Genomic DNA, 16,694 nt, shown 5'->3' on the forward strand with positions numbered 1-16,694 from the left:
GATCGATAGGAAAACAATTTCACAGTAATATTTCTCTGTATATCGGCAATATTTCTGCCAAACTTTATATGGATATCTTAATTTAGTAATGAGTTATGCGCGTTTAAGTGATTTGCGGGAGGGGAACTTGTATGGGAGCTATGACCAATTATGGACCGATCGAAAAAAGTTTTCACAGTAATATTTCTGTGCATATGAGTAATACTTGTGCAAAATTTTATATTGATATCCTAATTTAGTAATGAGTTATGCGCGTTTAAGTGATTTTCGGGAGGGGACCTTGTATGGGAGCTATGACCAATTATGGACCGATCGGAAAAAAATTTCACAGTAACATTTCTATGCATATGGGCAATACATATACCAAATTTTACATGGATATCTGAATTTAGTAATGAGTTATGCGCGTTTAAGTGATTTTCGGGAGGGGACCTTGTATGGGAGCTATGATCAATTATGGACCGATCGGAAAAAAATTTCACAGTAATATTTCTGTGCATATGGGCAATACTTAAACCAAATTTTATATGGATATCTGAATTTAGTAATGAGTTATGCGCGTTTAAGTGATTTTCGGGAGGGGACCTTGTATGGGAGCTATGATCAATTATGGACCGATCGAAAAAAAATTTCACAACAATATTTCTGTGCATATGAGTAATCTTTGTACCAAATCTTATATGGATATCTTAATTTAGTTATGAGTTAAGCGCGTTTAAGTGATTTTCTTGAGGGGACATTGTATGGGAGCTATGACCAATTATGGACCGATCGGAAAAAAAATTTCACAGTAATATTTCTATGCATATGGGCAATACTTATACCAAATTTTATATGGATATCTTAATTTAGTAATGAGTTATGAGCGTTTAAGTGATTTTCGGGAGGGGACCTTGTATGGGAGCTATGTCCAATTATGGACCGATCGGAAAAAAATTTCACAACAATATTTCTGTGCATATGGGTAATATTTGTACCAAATTGTATACGGATATCTTAATTTAGTTATGAGTTAAGCGCGTTTAAGTGATTTTCGGGAGGGGACCTTGTATGGGAGCTATGACCAATTATGGACCGATCGGAAAAAAATTTCACAGTAATATATCTATGCATATGAACAATACTTGTACCAAATTTTATTTGGATATCTTAATTTAGTAATGAGTTATGAGCGTTTAAGTGATTTTCGGGAGGGGACCTTGTATGGGAGCTATGTCCAATTATGGACCGATCCATAAAATTTTTCATCTGGAAGAATTCTATTGACATAAGATTTTAATTTGTAAAATTTTGTGAAGATATCGACATTGTGTCGGAAGTTATTAACAAAAAACCCATTTTCTGGGAATATGCACTTTTGTATGGGAGGTATATCAAATTGTGGACCGATTCTGGCAATTTTCAGCAGGGATCAAGATCTTGTGCAGAAACGAATGTATGGTGATTTCCATGGATTTATCTTGCATAGTTTTCGAGAAAACTACATCAGAATGTGTAAAAAATGCTTATTTTTTTCCGAGGTTGTTTTAAATTTTGATTCATAACTTTTCCCGGTGTGAACCGATTTTGCCCATTTGCAATACCAAACAACATAGGAAAATGAAGAACATATTGGGTGAATTTGGTTAAGCTCTATTGCTTCGTTTTATCGTGAGCGTGTTTTACACAGACAGACGGACAGACGGACAGACGGACAGACGGACATAGCTAAATCGACTCAGAATTTGATAAGGACCCAGAATATATATACTTTGTTGGGTCTCAGATGAATATTTCTTGGTGTTACACACGGAATGACAAAGTTATATATACCCTCTATCACCACTGATGGTGGTGGAGGGTATAAAAAAGTTTATATAAATAATTCTGTCAGATGAGGTCACAAAAAATCGAAAAAGTGCATATTCAGATATTGGACAGAATTTCTTAAAACTTAAATTTTTAATATTTATTATTTTAATAACAAACCTTCTAAAAAATTTATATACAGATTATAGCATATTCAAGCCAAATAACAATGACTTTGATTGAAAATAAATTCCGTACATTATTAAACAAACTGCATGCAAACTTTAAATTATAATAAATTTAAAAATGTTTTTGTTGTTATTGTTGTTGTATTTTTCAATAAATAACCAATATAATAAACTTTAATGTTGCCGCATTTTCGTGGATATGTTTGTTTGTTTTTATCTTGTATCCAGTGACTTTTCCTGTTGTAAACATAAACCATAATGTTGCGTTAAAATTTAATACCGCAATCCAGTTGGCTTTTTTTTATGTGTGTAAATACAGTGAAGAGTTGGTGTTTTTATGAAGTAGGAAATACATATGAAAACCAATAAAATAAATTTATTGTTATATTTACAAACAAATACATACATATGAAGATATACATATGTGGGATGTTTTAATAAAGAAATAAAGCAAAGATAATAAGTTTTTGGTTTAAGGATTATTTAGTAATAATAAATATTGTGACAATTCAATGGTTGTTCATGCAGCTTTATTAAACATAATTCCTGAGAAAAAAAACTATAAATTTATAAAATGAAGCACAAAAATTGTGAAAATCAATTGATATGAAAATTACATCCACATTTAAGCAAAGAGCAACAGCTTGGATTTTTAAATACATATGATTTGCTTTTGAAATTTAAACTTAATGATTTGTGTCTAAAACTTTAATCAATTCAGTTTATTTAATAGTAAACAGCTCAAAACAACAATGACCTAGACAAAATGAAATATCATTGCAATGCAATCTTTTAATTACCTAACTTGCATAATATCGATTGGAATTTTCAAAGCAACTTCAGATGTTGATGGTGACGATGATGATAAATGGTTTAAATTGTTTAAATGATGCAACATATAGATTGTTTGTATTACAGTTATCAGAGCAATTATAAAAATTGTTAGAATTTCGAATGAAATGTTATGAACAGATAAATACCAGAATGTAGATTTTTAAATGGAAATTTTTAATTTCCCTTTTAATCAATATACAATTTTGTCAGTTAATTTTTAATGCATTTAATAAAATCAAAAAAATACAGACAAAGCCCATAATTAAGTACATCATAGATTATGTCTTTAATGAGTAACACGATTGTCTGTCATGCTTTCTTCTGTTTACATGTCTGTACATATGTGAGTATGCTGAAATCACAATAGATTCCAAACAGAAAATGGTAAAGAGTTGGAATTTTCAAGAAATATTTTCTATTGAAGCAGTTTGTTTGATATTACCCTCTACAACACCTATAGCTTATCAATTGGCCACAATTTACCAATTATATCCAACATAAAATTAAATGTATCCATTTGTATTGCAACTGGTTGTACATTTGTGAGTTATTTACCACAACCACGGCAACTCATATTTACAATGCAACACATACGGCAAACATAATCAATTTGGCTTATGGGTGGCATATCTTTAGATTTTATAAACAGCTATTCACCATACCAGAATTTACATTATAAGCATGAAATAATTGGTCAGAATATTGTTAAATTATGCATTAGTTGAAATGGAAAGGTATGTAATAATTATTTAATTAATTAGCTGGTATCATTTTCCCAATGACTGATTATTTTTTATCCTAATGATAATCGGAAATTGATCGACTAACTAACTAACTAACTAACTAACTAACTAACTAACTAACTAACTAACTAACTACTAACTAACTAACTAACTAACTAACTAACTAACTACTAACTAACTAACTAACTAACTAACTAACTAACTAACTAACTAACTAACTAACTACTAACTAACTACTAACTAACTAACTAACTAACTACTAACTAACTAACTAACTAACTAACTAACTAACTAACTAACTAACTAACTAACTAACTAACTAACTAACTAACTAACTAACTAACTAACTAACTACTAACTAACTAACTAACTAACTAACTAACTACTAACTAACTAACTAACTAACTAACTAACTAACTAACTAACTAACTAACTACTAACTAACTAACTAACTAACTAACTAACTAACTAACTAACTAACTAACTAACTAACTAACTAACTAACTAACTAACTAACTAACTAACTAACTAACTAACTACTAACTAACTAACTAACTAACTAACTAACTAACTAACTAACTACTAACTAACTAACTAACTAACTAACTAACTAACTAACTAACTACTAACTAACTAACTAACTAACTAACTAACTAACTAACTAACTAACTAACTAACTAACTAACTAACTAACTAACTAACTAACTAACTAACTACTACTAACTAACTAACTAACTAACTAACTAACTAACTAACTACTAACTAACTAACTAACTAACTAACTAACTAACTAACTAACTACTAACTAACTAACTAACTAACTAACTAACTAACTAACTAACTAACTAACTAACTAACTAACTAACTAACTACTACTAACTAACTAACTAACTAACTAACTACTAACTAACTAACTAACTAACTAACTAACTAACTAACTAACTAACTAACTAACTACTAACTAACTAACTAACTAACTAACTAACTAACTAACTACTACTAACTAACTAACTAACTAACTAACTACTAACTAACTAACTAACTAACTACTAACTAACTAACTAACTAACTACTACTAACTAACTACTAACTAACTAACTAACTAACTAACTAACTAACTAACTAACTAACTAACTAACTAACTAACTAACTAACTACTAACTAACTAACTAACTAACTAACTAACTAACTAACTAACTAACTAACTAACTACTAACTAACTAACTAACTAACTAACTAACTAACTACTAACTAACTAACTAACTAACTAACTAACTAACTAACTAATACTAACTAACTATGGTGTGGCTGTACTCAAGGAGCAGATATTTGCTATGTTGCGTAGTTAATCTCAAAGTTACAGATTATATCGCTCATTCACTTCATGACTTATAACATAACCCCAAATTCGGGTTTTTCCAACTAAACATGATGTCCACTATTTGGCATCCGATAGTTGTCGACCTTATAAGATTATTAAGCGTGTTTACATTACAATTTTAAAAAATCCTCTTTTAAAGAAAATTTTTTAACTTTAATGACAATTTACTAAAAATTTTTTTGTGGCACTTCAATTTACTGCATTACGCTCTTCAATTCTCAAATTCCAATTATGTCTATTATTTTCGATGTGACATCGATTTTTTGTTGTAAAAGAAAAATTTTAACTATTGTCTTCACGAGTATTAGATAAATAAGAATTCAATCGCAATTTATTAAGGATAAACATATTAAACTCTGCACTCTGATTCTGGTTTAATTTTTCAAATCCCTTAATTTGTTTAAAATTTATTTAAAAAGTAGTGAACTATCATTGAACATTCAAAGCCATTTTTCTCAAAACGACTTTTTTTTTGGATTATGTCAGTCTTTTAGTATATGAGCGATTTATTTACATATTTACATACATATATATGTATGTGTGGATGTATGACGATTTTAAGTATTTATATCTATAAACAATAAATGAGAAAATCTTTGTGCTAAGTATACAAATGTTGATGTATAAAGAATAAATTTTCAAAAATCACCTCATGATATCAATGAATAATTTCGTAGAAATTCATATGGTCTGTTTAGTAATTATGCTGTGAATATGTAACAAACACACAAACAAAATAAACAACATTTATATAATTTATAAATAAAATAAGATATTTGTTTCGTTTAATCGCACAGACATGTTCAATGAACATTGTTTATTAATACGTTGTACATAATTTTAAGAATATAACTTAAATAAATATGTAATGAATTTATTGCTAAAATATGATTATAACTTAATTTAATTATTAGTTAACTATTATTTCTTTAACAATTTCTTACTCAACTAAATATTCTTAAGTTACTTTACTAGTAACAAATTCTAAACAAATAAATAATTATTTTATTTTGCATCTTTCTTTATAAACTACAAATTAAATTCATACCGTACTAATTAGATGGACTCGTTTTATTTGGGTGCTTATAGTGACACATACCTGATCAAATACCAGATACAGAAATGGTTAGAAATGCTACGACATTGATCTCAAATAGAGGATCTTGGTCAAACGGAGAGTTAATATCCTTGTAATTTTGCTTCTACAGAGACAACTTTCATACCCAGAAAATATATTCTGTGAGTCAGTCTATTGTGCATACAAATCCAATTCTTTATTATAAACACAACACTTTTATTTAGGTTTAATTGGAAAATTATCATTATAAGCACGTTGAAATTTTATAACAAACAAGTTAGAGTGCTATATTCGGCTGAGCCGAATCTTAAATACCCTCCACCACCAACTTTTATGTTAATACTTTTCTAATTGATCAAATATTTGTAGAAATAAGTTTTCTCATGTCTTAAATAGAAAAATCCCAAGATTTAAACAACTTAAATCTATTACAATTCCGAGATTTATTGAACATTGCAAACGCCATTTTCTTTTCTGAAGGGGACCTAGTATGAGAGCTATGACCAAACATGGAACGATCGTAAAATGAGTTATGTGCCTTTAAGTCTTTTTCTGAAAGGGACCTTGTATAGCAGCTATGATAAATTATGGACCGATAGGAAAACAATTTCACAGTAATATTTATCTGTATATGAGCAATACTTCTGCCAAACTTTATATGAATATCTTAATTTAGTAATAAGTTATATGCGTTTAAGTGATTTTCGGGAGGGGACCTTGCATGGGAGCTATGACCAGTTATGGACCGATCGGAAAAAAATTGCTCAGTAATATTTCTATGCATATGAGCAATACTTGTACCAAATTTTATATGGATATCTTAATTTAGTAATGAGTTATGTGCGTTTAAGTGATTTTCGGGAGGGGACCTTGTATGGGAGCTATGACCAATTATGAACCGATCGGAGAAAAATTTCACAGTAATATTTTTGTGCATATGAGCAATACCAGTACCAAATTTTATATGGATATCTTAATTTAGTAATGAGTTATGTGCGTTTAAGTGATTTTCGGGAGGGGACCTTGTATGGGAGCTATGACCAATTATGAACCGATCGGAGAAAAATTTCACAGTAATATTTTTGTGCATATGAGCAATACCAGTACCAAATTTTATATGGATATCTTAATTTAGTAATGAGTTATGTGCGTTTAAGTGATTTTCGGGAAAAACCTTGTATGGGAGCTATGACTAATTATGGACTGATCGGAAAAGACTTTCACATTAATATTTCTGTGCATATCAGTAATACTTGTACCAAATTTTATATGGATATATTTATTTAGTAATGAATTATGCGCGTTTAAGTGATTTTAGGGAGGGGACCTTGTATGGGAGCTATGACCAATTATGGACCGATTGGAAAAAACTTTCACAGTAATATTTCTATGCATATGTGTAATACTTGTACCAAATTTTATGTGGATATTTTAATTTAGTAATGTGTTATGCGCGTTTAAGTGATTTTCGGGAGGGGACCTTGTATGGGAGCTATGTCCAATTATGGACCGACCCAGAAAATTTTTCCTTTGTATGAATTCTATTGATAAGATTTTAATTTGTAAAATTTTGTGAAGATATCGTCATAGTGACAGAAGTTATTAACAAAAAACCCATTTTCCGGGAATATGTCCTTTGGTATGGGAGGTATATGAAGTTGTGGACGGATTCAACAAATTTTCAGCAGGGATAAAGCTGTTGTGTAGATACGAAAGTGTGGTAATTTTCATGGAATTATCTTGCATAGTTTTCGAGAAAATTACATCAGAATGTGTAAAAAATGCTTATTTTTTTCGAGGTTGTTTTAAATTTTGATTCATAACTTTTCCCGGTGTGAACCGATTTTGACAATTTTCAATACCACACAACTTAGGAAAATGAAGAACATTTTGGGTGAATTTGGTTAAACTCTATTGCTTCGTTTTATCGTGAGCGTGTTTTACACAGACAGACGGACATAGCTAAATCGACTCAGAATTTGATAAGGACCCAGAATATATATACTTTGTTGGGTCTCAGATGAATATTTCTTGGTGTTACACACGGAATGACAAAGTTATATATACCCTCTATCACCACTGATGGTGGTGGAGGGTATAAAAATTTGCTTTATTTGCAGTAACTGCATAATGTTTAATAAAATTTACATAAATAGTTACCTGTGCACAGAATATACAAATGTAAACTTGTACGTATCAAGTACTCCAGTTTAAGTAAATAAACATTGGCGTATATATTTTTTTCATTCCCCTTTTTGTGCGTTTAAATGCATGTAGCTTGTGGAAGATTATATGTATACATTTGTAGCAATTATCACGTTTATTTTAGTGTAGATTTTATATGCTCTATACATTTCAAGTAGCATATTATGATATGCAATATATATGCACTACAATGCAATACAATACAATGTTGCCACAGTAGCAGCAGTCGTACATTATGTTGTAGCATATATAGTAGACTTGTACTGAAAAATTCAAAATCGTAAACATATGTATGTTACCCGACCGGTTTGATGCACTGACTAAGTTTTTGAAATTGCTTTAAATTTATGTCTTTTTATTTCACGATCATGAAAATTTGAAAAATGTATATCATAATACTCATAGATAACTTCAATGCCAGTCGTAATACAGGTCTGAGTTGGGGAACAATTCTCTTCTTAAACGCGTTCAGGCTTGTGTTTGTTGTCTGGCTTTAGACAGTTTTGTGCCTCGCTCGCACTAGTGTAGTGTATTACTTAATATAACTGTTCAAAATTATACGTTGTCTACATTAACCTCGTTCTTTTGAATCACCTCTAAGTGAGGTTATGTTTTATTGGTTGAGACCATAGTATACTCGAACGTCTCTACCCTAGTGGAGACCATTAAAACTCTTCAACTTTACTGGCGGATTACAATTTAAAATTCATATTTTACTTAAGTGTTTAATGTTTCCAGCTTTCTGTCTGAAGATATAGGTCGACTTGGAGAATTTTTTTTAACCACCGTAGCCATCAAATTAAATAATCAAAAAAAAAAAAATCAACGCGAAGATATAAAGTGACAACACCAACATCATTACTTTCAATGGAATGCACGGCTGTGGAGTTAGAAACAAAAATGTTGAAGTTCCTTCATGAATATAAGAAATATAAGAGGTGCTGAGGTAGTGATCATGTTCTGATCACAGGCGATTTGAAGATCAAACTGGAATGGCAAAGCAGAACAGTTAGACATAGCTCTACCTACAATAAATCCAGAAGAACACGGTAATGACGGCAATACTTGAAAATCTACCAATAAACCAACAACAATCAAGGAAAGGTATGACAGCAATATATAATTGAGTAGGCGAAGCGCAATCACATGCAGCGCAACTAAAGTTAAACAATATCAACACTTTGATACAACGGTGACGAAACAACTAAAAAGAGCTGTAAGAAGAGCCAAAAGAAAATTCCTAGAACGATATGATAAAACTATATCAGACAATCAACAGTCGAAAGTGTAACAGGAGCCAATTAATTGCATTTGTGCACAATAATGTACAGACACAAAGATGAAGAGAACATTTCGAAAAAATCTACAACATCGTCACTGATTCAACGTAATTTAAAACAACAGCCCTGCAAACACAATCCTAAGAATATAAAGCAGATGTCAATATAATTGAAATAAAGGAGGCCGTCGATGTATTATGAAGTAATTACTTGGATTAGCCCAATGATTGGAGGCATGCTCAATAAAGCGATTATTTCGAAAGACTGCAACCAATATGGAGAAGCTCACAAATATCTACTCTGTTGTAAGGATATGAAATCTGGCTCTTATCGATCAACATCACCTAAATGCTAGAGATATTCCTAAACAAGTTCCCTTATAATCATACGCAGAATATTTTGTACTAACATCGAAGATTTCTGAAACATCGAGGAACTCATATTAACAAAAATAAAATGTAGAAAATGGTAAAAACCTTGACAGTATAGCTAGAATGGATTGCACATAGTTCAGGAATCCTTGATCCTCCAGAAGTAGAACAGTAGAATTTTACATAGGAAGACGCACGAATAACTGTATGTTAAGTGAAGATATATATTTGAGGGCCGCTATTTCTTACATTTAATCCAACAAAAGTAAATCTTCCTTTTAAGGTCATAACTAATAAATACTATCTCAGTATTTGTATTACACATTAAATTGTGTGTACTAGTGTGTGTGTGTAAGAGAGTAAGTAATAAATAAAACTATGTACGGCTGTAGAAACTTGTTAAAACAAATTATATTCATTACTATGCCAAGTAGTTGCAGCATAAGAAAAAAAAAATACTCAACAAATATTTGTATGTTGAAGAGAAAACAGAGCAGGGTGAATGATACGAGTAACATTAAAGTTAATAGATGAGAACTATATGAAAAAATATGCACTACATTGTTTTGTAACTCAAATCAGTTACAAATATGTACAATGTACATATATGCAAATATGTCATACTACTACAAATAATTAAAATTTTCCACATACTAATTTATTCGAAAATTTGTCACCTATATAAGCAGTAAAAATCGGTATAAATGCTTTTTTGGTCTAAATGCTGGATCTACTTTTAAGCTTCTTATAATGCTTTCACAATATAGGACGCTTCACAAAAATTTCTAGGAAACATTAATAAAATTCATCATATGAAATCTTATTAATCTTCTACACAATATTTATAAAGAATTTTAAAAAATTAACTATTAAACTTTATTTTATTCTTAAATCTTAAACCTAAGCTCTTAGTTTTTGCAGTTTTTATAAAGCCTGCAACAAGAAAACAAAAATGTTTATCTTAAGATTTTTTTCTATATAGACAATATTTTCAAAGAATATGAATTTCTTTAATGTTTTGTAATAAAAAAAATGGGGTGTAGGGTATACTTAAGCAGAGTTGTAAAAAATCTAAGAGAAAGAATGAATAAAAAACCTCTTTTACGCTAAGAAAACAATGTAAAAGTTGTTAAACATATAATACGACAATAGTAGTAGAACCACTATTTTTTTTAAATTTTACAATACACATACAAATATAGCTACATTAATACAAAACCTATACAGTTAAATGTTAACACAGATATGTACACAAATTTGAATAGAACTAGAGAGGAAAGGTTGTTGCTTTAAATTATTTAGTTCTTGATATCAGTATGGTAAGGAGAGTAGTCGAAAAAGTTATTTATATAAATATTTTCATAGAATTAAATAATTGATTTTTTATTTTATACTTACTCTATGTATCTCTTCATCCACTATTGCAAATATTACTCATACGCCTACAATTATTTCTTTATATATAAAAATAAGTTGGATATATGGTGGCGTATACTCAATGCTGTCAGGCTATTGAAGCAAATTTATTAAGTATACGCTTAGGGCTTTTTGAATACTTAGAATTTTATTTTACTTTTTTGCTTATGAATACTATAAGTAAAGAAGTATTCTTTAATTATAAATATTAGTTAATTATAAAAATTGTGTTGCCAGGTTAGCTTTTTGAGGCTTGTTTTGCTCTTTTAATTATAATTATTTTTTTCTTCTTATTATTTTTTTTAATTATAAAAAATTTTAACGATATTTCCCATATTTTTATTAGGACCATTTTATTTAATTATAGACATCTAATAGCTAATCTAGTCAATTTTTAAAACACAAAATATCACTGTTGTGTGTTTTGTTATATTTTAAAATTATAATGTATTTCTTATGGCATTGAATAACTATACTAAGCATAAAAATTTCGTTCTGTTTTGCTTATGTTCACCGATGTTAATATTTTATACCTTGCGGGATATATAGTATTCTCTTCAAGTTGAGATCTATTCCAAATTTCAAAAATAGTTAGTTAGTAGTTAGTTAGTTAGTTAGTTAGTTAGTTAGTTAGTTAGTTAGTTAGTTAGTTAGTTAGTTAGTTAGTTAGTTAGTTAGTTAGTTAGTTAGTTGTTAGTTAGTTAGTTAGTTAGTAGTTAGTTAGTTAGTTAGTTAGTTAGTTAGTTAGTTAGTTGTTAGTTAGTTAGTTAGTTAGTTAGTTAGTTAGTTAGTTAGTTAGTTAGTTAGTTAGTTAGTTAGTTAGTTAGTTAGTTAGTTAGTAGTTAGTTAGTTAGTTAGTTAGTTAGTTAGTTAGTTAGTTAGTTCGTTAGTTCGTTCGTTCGTTTCGTTTTCTCGTTCGTTCGTTGTTCGTTTTCGTTCGTTCGTTCGTTTAGTTTTAGTTCGTTCGTTCGTTCGTTCGTTTTTCGTTCGTTCGTTCGTTCGTTCGTTCGTTCGTTCGTTCGTTCGTTCGTTCGTTTCGTTCGTTCGTTCGTTCGTTCGTTCGTTTAGTTCGTTCGTTCGTTTCGTTCGTTCGTTCGTTCGTTTCGTTCGTTCGTTCGTTCGTTCGTTCGTTCGTTCGTTCGTTCGTTTCGTTCGTTTCGTTCGTTCTTCGTTCGTTCGTTCGTTTTCGTTCGTTCGTTCGTTTCGTTCGTTCGTTCGTTCGTTCGTTCGTTCGTTCGTTCGTTCGTTCGTTCGTTTTCGTTGTTCGTTCGTTGTTCGTTCGTTCGTTCGTTCGTTTCGTTCGTTCGTTCTTCGTTCGTTTCGTTCGTTCGTTCGTTCGTTCGTTCGTTGTTCGTTCGTTCGTTCGTTCGTTCGTTTGTTCGTTCGTTCGTTCGTTCGTTCTTTCGTTCGTTTTCGTTCGTTCGTTCGTTTTCGTTCTTCGTTCGTTCGTTCGTTCGTTTCGTTCGTTCGTTCGTTCGTTCGTTCGTTCGTTCGTTCGTTCGTTCGTTCGTTCGTTCGTTCGTTCGTTCGTTCGTTCGTTCGTTCGTTCGTTCGTTCGTTCGTTCGTTCGTTCGTTCGTTTCGTTTCGTTCGTTCGTTTTCGTTTCGTTTGTTCGTTCGTTCGTTCGTTCGTTCGTTCGTTCGTTCGTTCGTTCGTTCGTTCGTTCGTTCGTTCGTTCGTTCGTTCGTTCGTTCGTTCGTTCGTTGTTCGTTCGTTCGTTTCGTTCGTTCGTTTGTTCGTTCGTTCGTTCGTTTTCGTTCGTTCGTCTTCGTTCGTTCGTTCGTTCGTTCGTTTCGTTCGTTCGTTCGTTCGTTCGTTCGTTCGTTCGTTCGTTCGTTCGTTCGTTCGTTCGTTCGTTCGTTCGTTCGTTCGTTCGTTTCGTTCGTTCGTTGGTTTCGTTGTTATTAGTTAGTTAGTTAGTTAGTTAGTTAGTTCGTTCGTTCGTTAGTTAGTTAGTTAGTAGTTTAGTGTTCGTTAGTTAGTTTTAGTAGTTCGTTGTTAGTTCGTTAGTTTCGTTAGTTAGTTGTTTATAGTTCGTTAGTTAGTTAGTTCGTTCGTTAGTTGTTCGTTAGTTCTTAGTTAGTTAGTTATGTAGTTTTGTCTGTTTTGTATCTACCTGTATTTATTGAGGGCAGTTATGCAATTTCTGTCATGAAATATTTCTATAAAGTGCCTCACACTTTTCAGATTAACGTCCTTAGCTATGGGTATTCCTATTTGTAACTTGTACTTGTTTTTTATCTTTTTGCTTTTGTTTCAAAAGTGTTAGTCCATAGTCCTAACACTACTAGCAATTGTGCTATATGACTTGTATTGCCATAACTATAAACAAATGTCGGTACATTTGTACACAATTACTTTACTCTATGAATGACGTCTCCATACAAGTGCGTTTGTAAGTATTTTTATATGTATATACAAACATGAGTGTATTTTGTATTGTGTCAAAGTGACAGTGACACTCTAAGCTAAAATGGCTTAAAGCATCTAGCAATGAGAACTTTTAAACCATTGCATTACACGAAAATTTAACTTGTAATAGTTGTCATCTGTTAACAACAGTTACGAAAAACGTAGCATATAAAAAGTTATAACAGTATATAAAAGAAGAAAAACCTGATATGAAAATAACGATTACATGTAGACAATTGTCGGTAGTAAAATATAGACTTTCAGATATATACTTTGCAAAACACTTAACACAATTTGAAGTTGGGCGATTATGTCAAAGAAATTTATTATGACGTTTGGTATTTAAAATTCTACAATATTTTGCTATTTAAACTTTTTGTTTTATTTATGATTTTTGGAGTTTCTCAATTTTTGTAACTATTCAAGTTTTCCTGAGTATTAGTGTGTATTGTGTTGTGTGATAGAAAGTGCTATTCAAAATTTTTCAATACAAAATCGTTTACATTCCCGATATCAGACATACTCATACGTAACATACCTTAATACACATGTGGACAGAAAAATATATTTATCTTGGCTAAAATTCCTTTACGATTTCTTTTATAAAAACAAAATTCTGAGGAAGAGTATCTATAAAACTTTTAATAACACTGACGATTACAGCAAAATAAAGATATTTATGACTATTTAAACCATACTGATTATGGAAATTTTAAGCCTATTAGCTCATCTTATGATTACGCTAACGTGTTTTCAACACGGAGAGTGATGGACGGATATTCCCAAATCATCGTAGAATCTAACAAAAATCCAAAATATATGTAAATTTGTGATAATGAAAGTCATATGTATATATTCTTTCTCTTTTAGAAGATGGGTATTAAAATTATGCACATATGTACCTAATTTTCTGTTGATTGGTGTACCCACTTACTTACATACATATATATGTGTGTATATGTTTAAGTATTTGTCTGTAATCATAGAATTTATGTGCCTTTAGTTGCTTGTCTAAGCTTTAGTAGGTTATTGAGAAAAAATATTAAAAAAACAGAAAAATATACTGAAATAAAATTTCCAGACAAATACACAAACTCGCATTGCAATAAAATCGTTATTGCATTTTTGTTATCATTTGAACAATAACTAAAGGTCTTAAATCTAGAACAAAAATCGGATAAAAAAAAACTTGTTTAACCATATACACTGTTGTGGGTGGGAATGTATATGTACATCGATACTAAGTATTTGATTTGTATTTGTATGTAAAATAAAAAAAAGTGTGCTAAGCATTGTTGGCTTTCATTCATTTAGTTTTTAGTATTTAGTTTTTTTAACTTTAAATAGTATAGATTAAATATGAAAATCATATTTGTGTTAAAAGAAAAATCTGTGTATTCTAGAAGATAAAAGAGAAAATAATAAAAATATACTGTAAAAAAATTCTTTCAAGCTTTGATTGATTTATTGTATTGTGCTGTAGAACTGTTTTTATTTTGTAAGATATTTTATATTGAGCTCTGGAAATATAGCAATTCATAAAATTTCATTTAAGTTTGTAAAATAAAAAGTATTTGCTTTCAATTACATGGCATGAATGGATTGAGTAGTTCTTGAAAATATTACAAAATATTATAAAGATTTTTTACATTAAAGTGATCTAGTTTTAACAAAAATAACATATTTATAGTACAATTAAGAATTTATAGTCGGTCATGTTCGGACCTATGATACCCTATAGAAATATTTTGACTGTTTGTTAACAAAAAGTGATTTTCTAAAAGAGGCGTTATATGGCGCTATACTTATAAATTTTGGCAGAGGAATTACATCTACATCAGTTATTTATGCAGAATATCATCATGACATTAGTGTTTATAAGTGAATTTTGACCATCAAGTCATTTTCTGAAGGGGACTTTGTAGGGGGGATAGGTTCAAATGAGGCCTAATCATTACAAAAATCAGCAGTGTCACTAATACTTACATAAAACTAAGTTTTACCGGTTTTTGAAGTGATACAAGAACATTTAATATATTAATGAGCTCGAAAGCCCTATTCGGGGTGTACGGCTGTATGGGGGCTATACGTAATAATGGGCCGATTTGAACCATTTGCAATCGTCCTCAAATTACCTTGAAAATTGCGACCTTTAGAGTACGCACAAGGTTTACATGGGTAAACAGACGGAAAGACGGAAAGACAGACAGACAGACAAACAGACAGACAGACAGATAGATAGACAGACAGACAGACAGACAGACAGACAGACAGACAGACAGAAAGACAGACAGACATATCTAAATTGACTTAGAAAGTGATTCTGAGCCGATTGGTACACTTTAAGGTGGGTGTAGGACCAATATTTTTCGGTTTTACAAACATCAGCACAAACGCATAATACCATCCCCACTATGGGGGGTAGGGGTGTAGGTTATAAAAAGTAAAAAATAAAGAATATTAGGTACAACACTTCTCACAGTAATAGTACTTTTATAACGATTAAACACCATCTAGAAGTTTAATATGAGGGCAATATTGTCTATAAGTTTAAATAATTATCTGAATTAAGGGTTAGGGTAAAATGCTTCAATTGAGAAAATGCAGAAAATCTGTGATCACCAAATTATTATTTTTTTAATTTAACCAATTAAACTTTGTGATCATATTACAAATTGCTCTTAAACGTTAGTAAACGCATTTAACCAATTAAACTTTGTGATCATATTACAAATTGCTCCTAAACGTTAGTAAACGCATGGACTATACAGTTATTTTAATAAAAAATTTTCTCAGAAATTATATTGTAAATTATGATGAAAACTAAACCACTACACATTTTTCATGGTCTTTTTTAAGAATTTTACTTATAAATTATAGCTCAACATGTTTGGTATTTAAAAATGTCGGCCCAAATCGTGTATGACATTTATATTGGTTTCATTCTACAACAATTGTATTGAGTTACATGTGCCACACTATGTCAACTAAAGATTTT

Source organism: Lucilia sericata, unplaced genomic scaffold (assembly GCF_015586225.1).
Source record: "Lucilia sericata isolate MDLA Ls3-8-SP2 unplaced genomic scaffold, ASM1558622v1 Contig000606F_arrow, whole genome shotgun sequence".
NCBI classification, from domain to species: domain Eukaryota; kingdom Metazoa; phylum Arthropoda; class Insecta; order Diptera; family Calliphoridae; genus Lucilia; species Lucilia sericata.